This window comes from Gallinula chloropus (genome assembly GCF_964237585.1).
Source record: "Gallinula chloropus genome assembly, chromosome: 1".
Classification (NCBI taxonomy): Eukaryota; Metazoa; Chordata; class Aves; order Gruiformes; family Rallidae; genus Gallinula; species Gallinula chloropus.
Window position 1 is genome coordinate 119,829,880 of NC_140085.1, and position 15,209 is coordinate 119,845,088.

The following is a 15,209-nucleotide window of genomic DNA, read 5'->3' on the forward strand; positions in this document are numbered from 1 at the left end:
ACAAGTCCCACGTATAGAGTTAATAGGATATACATACAATATACAGCATAGGGTGGTGTTGAGATGCTCAAGTTATTTTTTTCTCAGGTGTTGAAGGACTGCAGAGTATTGGCTTGATAGCTGAGGTCAGATGTATTTATTTTCTGAAGGAAATGTCTTGAACAATCATGTTGTGTACATAGGAAAAAGAAGAGTGGGGTTTGTAAATGCTTCCTGCAGGCCCTTTACTCTGGAATCTTTCTCAGTCTTCTTAAAGCTTTCAGATTTTGCTGTTAATGTTTGGTTCAGATCTAGTTCAGCCAAATCTCTTTACAGTCTGAAGCACCCATCTCAAGCATTGTAAGCACAATCGGATCTTGTCTCATTCTGGTCCCACCAGCAAAAGTGCTTTTTCTGTTATCAACACTGCACATTTCTTGTTTAGCCCCATCTGTAGTCATGACCACACAGGGAGGTGCTGGCTTCTTTTCAAAGTAACAAGCTTTGGAGGCAATGGAAGCAAGTCCCTTCTTTCAAAGCACTCTAAAAGACCACCTGTTTGCTGCCTGTAGATGTGTTTCTAGTAAGAGCCATGGCACTGGAAAGAGGTGGTTTGGCTGTCCACCCATTACCCATTGTTGATAATGGTACCCTATTCTTCCCATGGCCCTGTGTGCATACAATTAATTTTCACTTACTGCCTAGTCTGCCCTTTAGTGGGGAACCTACTGCAAAGTGATTGCTAGCTGTGCATGTGTCTTGGGAGAGGTGTGCCTTCTGTCGTGGTTCAGTGTCTTGACTTCCCTGCCAGAAGCTGTAGGACTTCAACGGAGTTTATTCTGAAAGATTTTTAGGTGAGGGCTGTACTTGTCTCAAGTTCTGCTCTTCCAGAATTGGAAGATGTCTCCCTGCTTTGCTTGGGGTATGTGTGGGTTGGTTTATTTTGTTTGTGTTTTGTTTTCTTTTTTTAAAGTCCAAATCATCTCCTCCCATTTGTTCTCTCTCCCTTACCAAGTGGATTACTTTGCAGAAGGGTCTCTTTCCCCAGGAAGAATTAAAGGAACGGTGTAAGATGGAAGCCATGATGTTTTACACTGTCACATTTCTTACTGCAGTGTCCTTCTGCAACTTCATTTTCCTATTGCAAATCTGCACTGGTAGCCTTACAAGCCCTCATCTTCACAGACCACAACTGATGGTTTGTTTTTCCCCCTTCTTTTTCCCTTCCTTATTTTCTCCTTTAATACCCTGCTTCATAGGGTGTCTGGTTGCTGGCTTATGCACTACATATGTGTTGACCTGATAATGGGTTAGACTTCATTCACTTCTCATCAGTGACTCTAACAGGTCTATCACAGCTGAGGCAGTGAGAAAACAAGCTTAAGTTTTTGGAGCCAAACTCTGATTCCAGCTCCTGTTTTGAAGCAGTAACTTGTGGTGTGCTTTGGGGCAGAAATTTTGCCTCAGAGAAATTTAGAGCTATTAGAGACAAAAGTCAGCAGAAACTACTGTCCCAAGCCTCAGAAAACCTGGAGAAGCCACTTCTCAATTGCTGGCCAGACCATGTGGTTCCTCTTCTTTCCTGAAGCAGAGGGGTGACTGTAATGCCAGAGATTATGGTATGATTTAGCCATGCAATGTGATGATGGAGTTGAGGCAATGCAGCAAGACAAAAGAACTCCAGGACCATATAAGATGTAGCTAAGATTGACCTGTGGTGACCCAGTGCTAGGAAGGGCCTGGGATGAAGTTACTGGAGGTGATTCTGAAATACAGGGACATTTGACTTACGTATCCCTCACACCTCTGATCCTCAAACTTAGCAAATAATAATTGCTATTATGAATTGTGAAATGTTTCTGTCCCTGCTTTGGCTTTGCTCCTAATTAGCCCAGGTAGGCAATAAAACATTGTGTGGGACTACAAGAATTGTGGATGCTGAGGGAGCACAAGCAGTGTGTAAGCTTGGCTAGCATTTGAGATACCCATATGCTATCCCTCAGTAGCACTTCCTGTTGTTACCCCTGGTGATGAAGAGTTAGCTTAGACCTGTAGGATCCTATGAAGCAATTCTTATTTGAGCAAGAGCTACAAACTATGACTCTCATGTTTGTCTTAAATGCAAAGAGAGAAATAACCAGGATGGAAACGAGGGAGACCAACTGATGTTACTACAGCAGCAATACAGATGGCCTGACGAAGGATGCCTGAGGAGCAGGGAGTTACCAGCAGTCAAGTTGGAAGCGCTTTACGCTGGATGTTGTATTCTCTAGAGGAATGGCTGTGTCAAGGGAAGACCCTGTTCTTCCATAACTGCTGGAAGAAAACTGCACAAAAGTGTATGAAATGGGCAAATGAATTCTGGCATGGATTGTCTGATGTCTCCTGCTGCTGATGCTTTTGCTCTCTGATGCATATTCTCTGGACTCTTACAAGAGCTGACTTTACAGGGTTGTCTGGGTTTTGTCCTTTCTCTTCCTTAAGAACAGGAGTGACAATTTCTTCTGGGGTTTGGTTTGTGGTTTGGGTTTGTTTTGGGCTTTTTTGCTTGTTGTTGAAGGACTGATCTTTCTAGAAGCTATGCTAAGGCACATGGAGGACAAGGAGGTGGTTTGAGACAGCCAGCATAACTTAAGCAAGAGCAAGTCCAACCAACCTAGTGGCTTTCTACATGGAGTGACTACATCAGTGGACAAAGGAAGAGCTATGGATGTCACCTATCTGGGCTTCTGCAAGGCCTTTTACAGTCCCCCACAGCATCCTTCTCTCTAAATTTAAGAAATAGGGATTTGATGGGTGGATAAGGAATTTGCTGGATGGTTGGATCTAAAGCTCCAATAACTCTGTGTGGGAAATATGTCCTAAATTCGCTTGGTTTTAAGTGGTCTTCAGTTTGCTTTTCTAAGGTGATGAAGTTCAGTGATAATGAAGCTCTGAGGATATGAGACAATTTGCTACCAAAGAGAGCTTACTTCAGTTGTACCCATGTAACCCTTCCACCAGTTGCTACACCAGAATGCATAACACTCGTCATCTGAAAGTAGGACATAGCTGAAAAAGTAAGCTGTGGAATTAATATCTAAAAGCAAACAGATGGTGTCAAGCTTACAAAAGCTACCCAGATGTCTTGTCCATTGCTATCAGATGCTATTACAACACAATAGGGTCATCTTGAGGTTTGTGGTGGAGGTCACTTTAGAATAGCAATGGGCCAAAACAAAGTACCTTAGCAACATCTCACTGGCTCAACTTTGCACAACTCTGTTCTAAAGGCAACTTGGCTAGCTAGGCAGTCTGCAGCTGCACTAGGAGAGCAGCGCATGGGTAGCGGCTGTCATTTCTAAAATCAAGAGTGTGTCAAACTTAGTGTTTCTCAGTGTCAGAGACGCTGAATAGAACTTTTACATGTTTATGCCATTTTAAGCATGTTGGTAAGTAATGACTTGAAAAGAAAGAAGAGCAGCTTGTACAAAACCACAAGCTTTCATGCTGTGAAAGATCAGCCTGACCTCTCTGTGGTTCTACACTTTCAATACAGGAAACCCCCTGTGAAAATTTAGGTGAACTTAGTGCTGCAGTGTATTTTCAGCTAGCCCTAAACTGGAAGTTGAGGGTGTGAAATGCACATCCCAAATAAGGTTTGTAGATTCAGTGGTGCATTTCACTGACCTGCTGTTTGATCTCTAGGCCTTGCTTTTCCCCACTGAGGTGATCAGCTCTATGAATGGATTAGATTTTCAGCCTCGGGAATGATAGGTACAGTCAAATGTCTTTTGTGGTCAATGAGCTCAGCTAAAGTAAAAAAGCACAGGGATTAGCTACAGTCTGAGGAAGCAGCAGCCACCAAGGTGGAAGGATTGGCAGCTGGTCTTTTGTAGAATGGTGGTAGAAGATGGAGCCAGTTTCTCTGCAATCTTTATCCCTTCCCATACCTCCTCCCTCTCCGTTGTTCTTTAGTGGCAGGGGTGACTGAGTCCTTTCCAAAACAACACTTAGCTTCACTAGTGTTGCTGAGAAGTCTTGATGGTGCTCTAGCTGAAGCACCCCTCTTGTTACATCTCTCTGCTCCCATTGCCCACACTTACCTCCTTTGAATGCCCGTTCTTTCCCTTCCATTGACTAAAACCCTGTGAAATATCTTCTGATGGCATCTCTTGGGGTTTGTTGTTTTTACCCTAGGATGATCCAGATCCAGAAGCTCCATCTGCAAGGGCAGAACAGGCTGCAGCACTGCTGGTTGTGATCTAGTAGCTCTGCATAGCTGGAGAAGCTGGTTTGCCATCTACATTGCCATCTCAAAGATACAAGCTCTTCTGCACACTAGCAGGTGCCAGTGGCACATAAGTTTTTAGTAGCCTTCAAGCTCTTGGCTGGATGCATCACCTAAGTAATAACTGTTCTTTGGAAATGCAGGAATACATAGGTGGGAGCTTTACAGTATTAATCTTGGAACTGCTGTTAGGTATGTGTGTTGTACAGCAGCAAACTGCTAGTTGGGCATGTGACATGCCTGGGAGTATAAAAGGCATAAACATGTGCTGCATCACTCCAGCAATATCAAAAAATCAAGATATGTATAGTGTAAATCTCTGATAATATCCCCTTGCAGCTCTGCAACCTTGGTTATCTTCTCCAAGAACATTAGAGAACCAATATAATTTGGGAGGCCACCCATAACTGAGCAGGCTGCTATGGCTCTGTAGTTGCAGGCCCAGTCTTCTCAAATGTTTTTCTGTCCACGTATCTTAGAGCCATGGCAAATGATGGACATCAAAGTTGTGATAATTCTTAAAAACTGTTTACATTCAAGCTCTTCTGATAGGAGATCACTAAAGCAGAGACTAAGGTGTGCATTTACCCAAATCAGAGTCTAGACCTTAGCTTTCTGTCTTACCATATGCATTCTGAGAACTGTAAACACCAGTGAATAACCCTGCTTTCCATAAGGGAGAGTAAGATGTGTGATATACCAGCTGAAGTGTTTCTTTATATAAGAGATTATTCTTTGTCTTTTGGTTTCTCTAACTAAAATCTCCTGTTGACTTTTTTAAAAAGAGAAAAAGTTTTCCTTTATTTTGTTCTTGCAGAAGATCCATTAAAAGAATCATAGGCCAAATACTTTAAAATAGTATTTATCTGTGTGCAGAGTATAGAGAACCACTTCTGGCAAGGTTCTCTGGCACCCTGTAGCAGATACATTGTTAGGATTGAAGGATTGTCCAGTCTTTCACATCTGAAACTAAAGAATCTTTTCCCAAAGCAGTCAAACCCTCCTAAAAGACAATGTTATTCAATGCGCAGCTGTTACTGCTGGAGTAAACCACTGGTTTTTCTGCTTTGCCATCAGATTCTAGGGAAGTAGACACTTCTAAGGAGATGTCTAACAAAGCTGTAGCCAGAAGGATTTTTGTCACGCTAATATGCCATTTGCTTTTAGTCCTGGAAGATGTAGCAACTAAGTGAACCTTCCTACTGCTGCTGGGAAGAGATGGGTGCCCTGGGCCACTCATTTCCTGTAGCAAGGCTGCCTGAATCCACATGCTCGCTTGCCACTAATGCTTTATGAAAAACCTATCTTTTGGAGGTGCCCAAAACACGACTTCTGTGTATCTGTGGTAATGTATGACAAGATTTCAGACCTCAGAAATGACTAAGTTTGTAGTCAAAACCATTCAGAGACTTTGCTTTGGAAAGATGGGATTCCTCCTCCCATGTATTTGTTTGAGTAAAAAGAGCTGATGCATTCAACAACTTAAGCTGGTTGTTCTTTGATGGGAATGTGGAGATTATCAACTGTTTTTCTAAATTATATAAGCGTGGAGAGATGTTTAATGGGACTTGCTGTGTGACCTACTGCATGCTTAACTCCTGCAGGAAAAGGCATGCGATGTACTTAGATAGGAAAGCACAAAGCACTAATTAATTAGATATGGCATTGTACTTTGTTTACTGGCAACTGCCAGACATCTTGAGGACTTATTATAATGCAGGCAAAGTATTTTGTCTTCAGGGAACTATTAAATGGCATTAAATATTATGGTTGCCGTTTTTATAGACACAAATGCCTGTTATTTGTGTGAATGTGTAATGGAACAACTCCTTTTTTTCCCTCCTTTTGACATATTTGTGGAGAGTTAACTAGGAATTATTAGGCGTGATTGGTACTGTGCTTTAAACTGGTTGCTCTTGAAGTAGAAGCTTATGGGTTGAACACAAGGGAGAAATAATTTGTAGAAAACACTCAAGCTATGTAAACTTTAAATGGCCTAGTTCTGAAGCACTTCCTCTGAGCACTCATGGAAGTCTTTTCCAGATGTTAACATGCTAATCTTGTGCTTGCAGTTCAAAGCCCTTATCTCTGCCCTACTACCAGATGGGATCTGAAGAGCTTTTAGTTATGTATCTTACAATGCCTCAAACTTTGAGGACCTCAAAGCTAATCCTGGTAATTCTAGAGCTGTTTGTTTAGATAAGTGAACTAAGAATGCTACATATTGGGGTCTCATAATGTTTAATTCAAGCTGTAAACAGTCTGGGAGATAGGTGGTAGCTGGATGAGGCCAGTGAACTACTCGGAGCAGCTCTGAAGTGGAACACAAAGGTATTAGGAAATTAAGCAACCCTAATTCTAAGTAGTTTTTCAGGGCAGTCAAAGGATTAGCCTTGCAGTCCCCAAGCTTTGAAGTCACCTGAGATGAAATTCTTGCCCTGACCTAAAGGAGGTAAATCACAGGGTGTCTCTGACATTCACCTTGCCTGGCAATGAGCTGATGGTGGTCTTAGCCATGAGTTGTTGTGGCTGCTTACCTCAGCTGTGCCCTGTTTCTTACAGCTGCTTCACCCCAAAATCTCCTGTACTGTGAGGTGCAAATGCAAGGAGGGACTGGAGGTGAAGTAGCACTTTTACATGCCCTAGAGTTGACCTTTAACACAAGGTCCATTTCTGGGTAGAAGCTTGTTTACGTCCCCCTCAAAACAGAAGAAAAGTAAGGGAACCAAAACAATAAAACTTAATTTTAATCAAAGGTATCTTAACATAGATCCTTTTATCCCTTCTGAGCTGTGGCACATATCTGTTGTTGAGGCAAGGTAGGGACATGCTGCCAACCATATCAAGACAGCAGTGTTGTCCTGACTTACATTAGCTTGTGCATGTCACTCTGCATCTGAAACAAGATGTTCAACTTCAGTTGTAAGAGGTATTCAGAAGACACTTGTAAATTAATGTCTTCATATCATGACCACCTCGCAGCTGTAGTGAAGTACTCAGAAAGTGAAATTGTGTGGAGGATAATCTTTAAGGATAGAAGTTTCCCATGAGGAAAGTCAGAGATTCCCCAGCCAGACCTGCTGCACAGCCCTGATAGCTCTTTAATTGGGTATTTTTCTTTTGGTTTGAGAATATTAAGCCTTTATCCAGACTGTAGTGCAGCCACATCCTGGTGCTGTAAAAGGAGTCTGTGCTCAGAAAGGCACTACTGCTCAACTTGGCCCTAACTGAGGGATCAAGAGCTGGTTATGGAGTTTGGTTTCCTTAGAGTATTCTTAGGTGGATGATGATGCTCTAGTACAGATGAACATACTCTTTTCGGCTTCATTGCTTGTTGAGGAATGAAGCAATGCAGGAGGAGTTAGTAAAATGAGTGTTAGAATATAAGGGTTTACATGAATTTGTCACAGATCAAATACTGACCTCCGACTCAAGCTTGGCACAACTATTTCCCAGTCTGTCTAGCAGAGGAGAACTGTCAAGGGAAAATTTTTAGCATTAAAACGTGGTTTGTTTTTTTTTTTTCCCCTCAGTCTTTCCCAGTGGAGGACTTGGAACATACAAGAGATGCAGCACAGCATGAGTACACCAGGGAGCTCTCATTCCCATCTTCTAAACTGCATGTTTACAGAATCACAGGATGGGTCGGGTTGGAAGGGACCCTACAGATCACTTAATTCTAACCCCCTGCCATGGGCAGGGAGACTTGCTCCCAGACCAGGTTGTTACAATCTTTCTTGTTAGAAAACAGTCTTTCCTCATAGCAAACAAAAAATTGCTCTGGAAAAGTTATAATTTTTGCTATAGGAGACAGTAGAAGATGTAATAGCTCATTGTCCTGGTTTTAGTCAGGATGGAGTTAATTTCATTTGTAACAGCAGATGAATGCTGTGTTTGAGAGTAAAAATGGGAGTAATGCTGATAACACCCTGATGTTGTTAATTGCTGTCAGACAGTCAAGGACTTTCTCAGCTCTTCATGAGAAAGGAGGGGCGAAGCCAGGATAGGTGACCCAACTGACCAAAGAGAGTATTCCACGCCAGTTACGTCCTGCCCAGGATATCGGGGGGCTGACGGGAGGAAGGCCTGAGGGCGGCTCCGGGCCGCGCGGTTCTTGGGGGACGGTCGGGTTCTGGGACGGCTCTGGGTGGCACAGCCTGAGTTGTGTGGTTCGGTGAGAAACTGCATTGTGTATCAACAGCTTCATGTATTTTTGCTCTAAAGTCCTGTTAGCATTGTTACATTGTATCTTTCTGTTATCTTAGTAAACTATCCTTATCCCAACCCACGGGCTTCTTAATTTCTTGATTTTGGGGTTATTTGCCCCTTCCTCTTCCTTTTTTCCCTTCCCTTACTTCTCACCCCCCCTTCCCTTTAACCTGTTCTTTTCCTTTAAGGAGCAGGCAGCTGCGTGGATCTTGGCCCTCAGCCGGGGTGAAACCACGACACTCATACTCAACAGATCCTAACACAAGCAGCCCTCAAATTCCTACAAGGTCACGCTCTGCTTTCAAAAATATCCAGTTGCTGCAGGATATATAGACACCTAAGCTGGCTTTAAACCATCCAGTGTGTTTAGCTAACAGATGAGCAGTGCATGACAGTGCAGGAGTTGGGCTAGGTAACAGTTAAGTACGGAATGGCCCTTGCTGGATTTGTGGTAGAGCTGGAGAAGGGGTGACACTCAGTGTTACCATCTCCACTTGGGATTCACAAATGCTTCTGGGCATCCTTCATTCTCTTTTTCCCAAGTCCTAAATGTGTATTTCTGGTGGGTGGTGGGGAAGAATGTGGCTATTAGGCAAATTCCTTTATCATAGCTATTTGAGAGTTGTCCTTCTCTGGGTAATAAAGTACACTTGAGTAAGAGCAAACTGTCATCTTTCAGAATGTAGGAGTTCACAATAACAGCAAGATAAATGTGCTCAATGTTGTTTGTACTGTTTGCTTGCTTAACTGGGAAGAGAAAGACTGTGCCAGCTACTCCAAAGCTGGGTAGCTGGGACATGCCCAGCCTGCAGATGTACACAATAGTCACTCTGCATGCATGCAAAGACGCAGAAGGCAAAATGCAGTAAATCCCTATAGACCCTGTAAAGCTACTCTTTAAAAAGTGTGTGGAAGATTAAACTGGGCTTACTCAGCAAGGGAAATGTAGGGAGTTCTGGATGCTATTTCCTTTCCTCAAGCCAAAATAAAATTATCTCTTCAGAAATAATGGCAAGGATCTGCTTGGCTCTGCTTCAGCTAGCTCTCTAACTCTGACATCTGACCATGCTCTGGCAAGGTTAACTGAGAAAGGAGCTGAAGGAAGTTTGCTCTTACAGAAAACCTTCTGGTTTAGAACTTAGGCACATGTAAATGTAGAACATGGGGAAAATCAGATGTTAGGATATGACATCTGGAAAGCTAGAGGTGGGGAGCTCATCCTTCAAATGCTTAGCTGAGAAATACCTTTGGACTCTACAACTAAATAATGTTATTCATAACCTCATGAGATCAAGAAAATCAAGCACCTGACAGTCTCCTCCATCTCATTGTGCCTATTCTTTCCAGCAGCCTTGCAAAGAAACTTTAAATAAAATAAAACTGCCTAATAACATTCATGATGATGTGTGAGAGGAAAATACATGCATGCAAAACTAAGTTGTTGACATGTTTAAAGTTTAAAAATGTGTTCTCTGGATGAATAATTCACCTGTTCTCTTCACCTTCCCCACTCTTCATTAAAGTTGCACTCTTCAACTAAACTAAGCAAAAGCCAAGTTACACCAGTCACCAGCACTCTCTGTTTATAGAACAAAAGGGAATTCAGCATGAAACTTTGGGAAACTACAGTAACCAAAACTAAAGTACTTGAAACAAGTCCTTGTGAATGACATTAAGTCCTGTGGTTTCATCCAGGGCCGGTGCTTTCTTTCAGAACGTTAATCAGTAACTACAGTTTTTTCTGTCTTTCATATAAGGCCCCTTTTAAGCATCCCCAGTACAAGTGAGTCTAGAGGAGGGCTACTAAGATGATCAGAGGGCTGGGGTACCACTCTTATCAAGACAGGCTGAGAGAGTTGGGCTTGTTCAGCCTGAAGAAGACTCTGAGGAGACCTTATTGCTTCCTTCCAGTACCTGAAGGGGCCTACAGGAAGGCTGGAGAGGGGCTGATTACAAGAGTGGGAGTGCTGGGATGAGGGGCAATGGGTTTAAACTGAAGAAGGGCAGACTTTTATTTGATATGAGGAAGAAATTCTTCCCTGAGAGGGCAGTGAGGCGCTGGCACAGGTTGCCCAGAGTAGCTGCGGCTGCCCCTGGATCCCTGGCAGTGTTCAAGGCTAGGCTGGATGGAGCTTTGGGGTAGTAGAGGGTGTCTCTACTTATGGTAGAGGGTTAGAATTAGGTGGTCTTTGAGGTCTCTTCCAATCCAAACAATCCTTTGATTGGAAGGCCACAATAAGGTCTCCCCAGAGACTTCTCTTCTCTAGGCTGAACAACTCCAACTCTCTCAGCTTTTATTCAGAGAAGAGGTGCTCCAAGCCCACTGGACATTTTTATGGACCTCTTCCAATCCTGCTTCAACAAGGCTATGTGTCTATTGTGCTAGTAGTAGGTGCTATCTACAATGATAAGGTGGGGAAAACCAACAACCTCCCTGAAGAGTTGACTGTGCTGTTATCTGCTGGCATTTTTGTTTTTTGGAGGGGTGGGGGGTGTTCTTTGTTTCTGAGGTTTTATTTCTTTTGAAGTCATATACATCTTCTTTCTTTTTGAAGAGCAAAATGTTCTTCTAGCTTTCCCTAAACTCTTGAATGGCTCCTCTGGCAGACAAAATGTCAAGAAATTGTGACTTTCCCCAAAAGATCTATTTCTTGACCATAGTATACATCAATGCAATCTTATTTTGGGACTAGAGACAGCATATTTGAGACTTTGTTGTAGTACTCATATTGGTAAACGTTTCAAGGGCCTGGCCTTCATTACAAGAAAGGAGACTTGGAGATAAATATTTTCCATCTCCTCTCTTTCTAGAAATACCAAATGATTTCTCTAGAAGGGAAAAATCTGTGCTGAGTTTCATGAGAACTGAAATCAATAGCTATGTAGTTTCACTGCTCACTCAGGATTCCATTTTAGTCAATTGGTTAAATACTTATCTCAGTTTAGTCTTCAAAAACTCAAAGTTGTCTACTATGACCTGGCTCCCAAGGGGCCTGAATTCCAGGTTTGCACAGAGGTATGAGAAATATGGTTTTGTGACATAACTCGCTTTGTGTTTTTTCCAATATGACTTTCTCCTACCATCCTCTCTCCTTACTTCACCTCAGTGGATAAAGTCCATTTTGAAGAAGGGACAAGCCATCAAGAATAAAAATAGATTTTTTTTTTTTAATGGAAAAGCTTTTTTAACTGTCCTGCTGCATGTACAAGTATGCACATGAGTGGTTTGGTTTTGTTTGCATAGGGTTTTATATTCATCTAACACAAATCTTCCATCAAAACTCAAAGGCAACGAGTTTGCTTGAAACCTACTTGTGCAACAGTGTGTTATCGTCTTTTTTCGAAGTCTGCAAACAGTTGTCACAGAAACCATGGTGACTCACAACTTGGGTAAATCCTCCTGTATGGTTGCTTGACCCCTTTCTTGTCTTTTTAATCTCTATTTCTTCACTAGCCACACAAGGGAGACCTGGGGCTCCCTGCAGCCCTGACTTTGTGACTGTGTGTGCACCACTCAGTGCAGTGGGACTGCCTCACCTTCCTGGCATGGGGTGTTTTAGCTGCTGCTGTATGCTGTCGGTTTGTAAACAATGACCATTCAGAACCTGAAAAGTTATGTAGGGTTTCAGTTTTGGTGTGGCTGGTATGCTGACTTGTCTGAGGCTCGTCTCTTGCTTAGCTGACAGCAAGCCTGATGATTCTCAGCCTGATCCTCATTCTCTGAGCTGTGCTAAACTGAAACTCCCTGCTCGGTCGCTTTTGTGGCTGTGTCAGTTTAATGACTAAAGAAGATCAAAAAAGATAAAGAGCAGGAATAACGGCTTGCAGAGTAAATTAACTGGAGGTGCCTTTTGAGGTGTCGGGTGAAAGCTGTGAAACTGCCATTTGCTGTGCCCGTAGTCTTAAACCTCACTTCTCACTCTGCAGGCTAAGTACACCCCAGCTGGCACTCAGCGAAGGGGAGCCAAGTTACAGAACTGAAAGGGGTTTTAACTGGGAAACCCCCCAATCTGTGTTTTTCCTTTCCAGCAAGCTGCCTCTTATGTCAAAGAAAAGAAAAGAAAAAAAACAAAACACAAGCCAGCAATGCAAACCAAACAACCAAAATAAACCCAGATTTTTTTCCTTTCATTTCCCCCCCATTCACATCATCTGAAGCAATCGTAAAAGACCTTTGCTAAGAAGACATAGCCAAGACACTTCAGTTTTAGCACTTTCTAGCACAAGATAATAAGAACAAGTTTTCTTACTGTTGTGGAATCTCTGTGCTCTGTCTGAATGAGCTGAAATTCAAGCGTGCTGCTGGGCAGAGGCTCTGCCTTGCAGGAGGAAGCGCTGAAGCAAGGCAGGATGTGGAGCAATGACTCGGATATTGAGGGCTGTGTTTCTAGACTAGCTGAAGAATAAAAGGAATTATTGACAGCCCTAACAATAGCATGCTCTGCTGACGTAAGATCTTGCTGGCTACCACCTTACCAATAGTAAAAGCTCAGGAACATTCTAGTTTTCATCTTTCATCTTTCCTCAAGCTTTAACTTTCTATTATTGCTGTTCTTTCTGGGAGGGCTACCTACCTTTTGTCTGAGAAAACAAACATCCCTGTCAAGAAACATTTTTTTCCATGAATGTGCCACTTGAAGATGTTCAGAATAAGGATTTTTTTTAATCCTTGTGAAACAACTCTTGTCTATTAGCTCAAGCAGGCAGTGGAGACTTAGCTTGTTTCTTTCTATTAAGAAAAGATGATGATTTTAAAGTATTTTACAGTTAGTTTTAACAGGCATTCATGTATTTAGTGTCCTATACATCTGAACACGGAGGCTGCTGCTTGTGGTTCCTGAGCACATCTTTTCAAGTTTTACATTGTCAAAAAACCCCCTCCTTTTATCCAGTCTGCAGTCAAGCAGTGCTGCTTTGGTGTCCCTCTGCTTTTGATGCACGGGTTTCAAGCAATATTCAGGTCTTATGTTGTCAGCCAGCCATGATAGAAGCCTTTCTCTTCCTCCTTGAGACATCTCTTGCGTCTTACTGCGCTATCGACTTGGGTGTGGGTGCCTAGCATGTTCTGCTAAGTTATTTCATAAAGGAATTAAGTTTCACTTCTAAGAGCATTTGCTAGCATGGCCTTTACTTCACTGAGCTTTTTATAGTACATAGTTGTAAGGTTGCACCGTTCAGCACTTAAACATCAGAAATGGAAAAATATATTAGGTGTGTTCTGGTCAGCTGTTGTCTTTAAGCCACCAGTTTCTTGGTGGTCTCTCTTGCAATGAACTGAATCCTTCTGCCCTCTCCCTCTGTTTGTTTTAAAAAGAGTGTGTGTGTGTAGACACCTACAGTGCACTGTGAGCATGGAATATTTCATTATGTAAACATGCCATAGAAAGCATCCCGATTGATTTAAATTCACTAGTGCTCCAAATACTGTTCTCATTTGTCTCAGTTCCAGCTTGGGTTAAGCAGAGCGCTGGCCACTTAATTATGCTGTATGATTTTAAATGTTGGTATGTAACACTCATGTAAAATAAATGTTCAAACCTTAGAATAAGTCTGAATTTTCTAGTATTAAGTCAGAAGTTAAACAATTGAAGAAACTCTAGGAAATCATGTTTCATTATGCTGGGAAAAAAACCCTCCATCCTGTACTTAATTGTTTGAGAAGTGATATTTAACAAATTAGTCAGTTTTCAGTAGCATTTCAGCAATACAAAATTTCTCACTTCAATGTTGCTGTAATGGAATTGCACATTGTCTCCAGTGACAATGATGATCCTGAGTATTTCCTGAGGCACTTCACTTTTGGAAAGCTTTAAATGCCTGATGCAACTCAGGCATTAGATGACTGGTAAGACAGCACAGAGGAAAACACTGTGTTCATACTTGTTATTCTCTGTCTGGCATTGGAGCACAGAAGTGGAAAACTTTTGAAACTAAATTTTTTTATGAAGTGCAAACATTTTATGGTTGCACTAAAGTCATGAGAAGGAAGTATATTTTTTTTTTTCCCATGCTCTTCTGAATGCTCATTTCTTCATAGAATGTTACTCTGAGAGCTCCTCTTACACCAAAGCAGAAGTGTTCTCCAAGTTACCACCAGTGGTGGAATCTGACTCACAGATGCTGTGTCCAACTCAAAGTGAAAGAAAATCACTCCATAATCAAGTTTAAGATTTTTAAGGTGTAACCATAATACTCCATCTGCTAATTCCTTCTTTATGTGTTTAGAACAGGTCTCAAATATTAGAGCTCAGCCTAAATTTAACCCATTGACTGAGGTAATTCCTCAGCGTGTCCAGTGATTTGAATAGCCTTTTTTCAGTACATACCCTTTAAATTCCTGTGTCACTAAATACTCTGTGTTCTTATTTTTGGTGTTTGGAGTGTGCTGGTGTTGTGCATAAGTACTATCTAGCAAAAAAAAAAAAAAAAAAAAGAGTGTGGAAAGGCTGCTGTACTCCAGCTTTGTGCACAGGTCCTTTCCATCCTTTCCTCTTTATTGCTGTTCCTCCCATCTTGCAGGAGGTGGTAGTGGATTTGGGTTGCTGATGCATTCTTCCAAAACCACTTTGGTTACAAAAGTACAGGAATCTTAGATGTGTCTTCTAATGGTCTGAATTGAAGGCTGTGCAGCAGGAGGGCATGGCCATACAGTTATCACTAAATTTGATTTTCAGTGACAAAGACGAAGAAATTATACTGATCTGTGGTGACTTCTCACCAGGACAAAGCACATCAATCTGTACAGACTGTC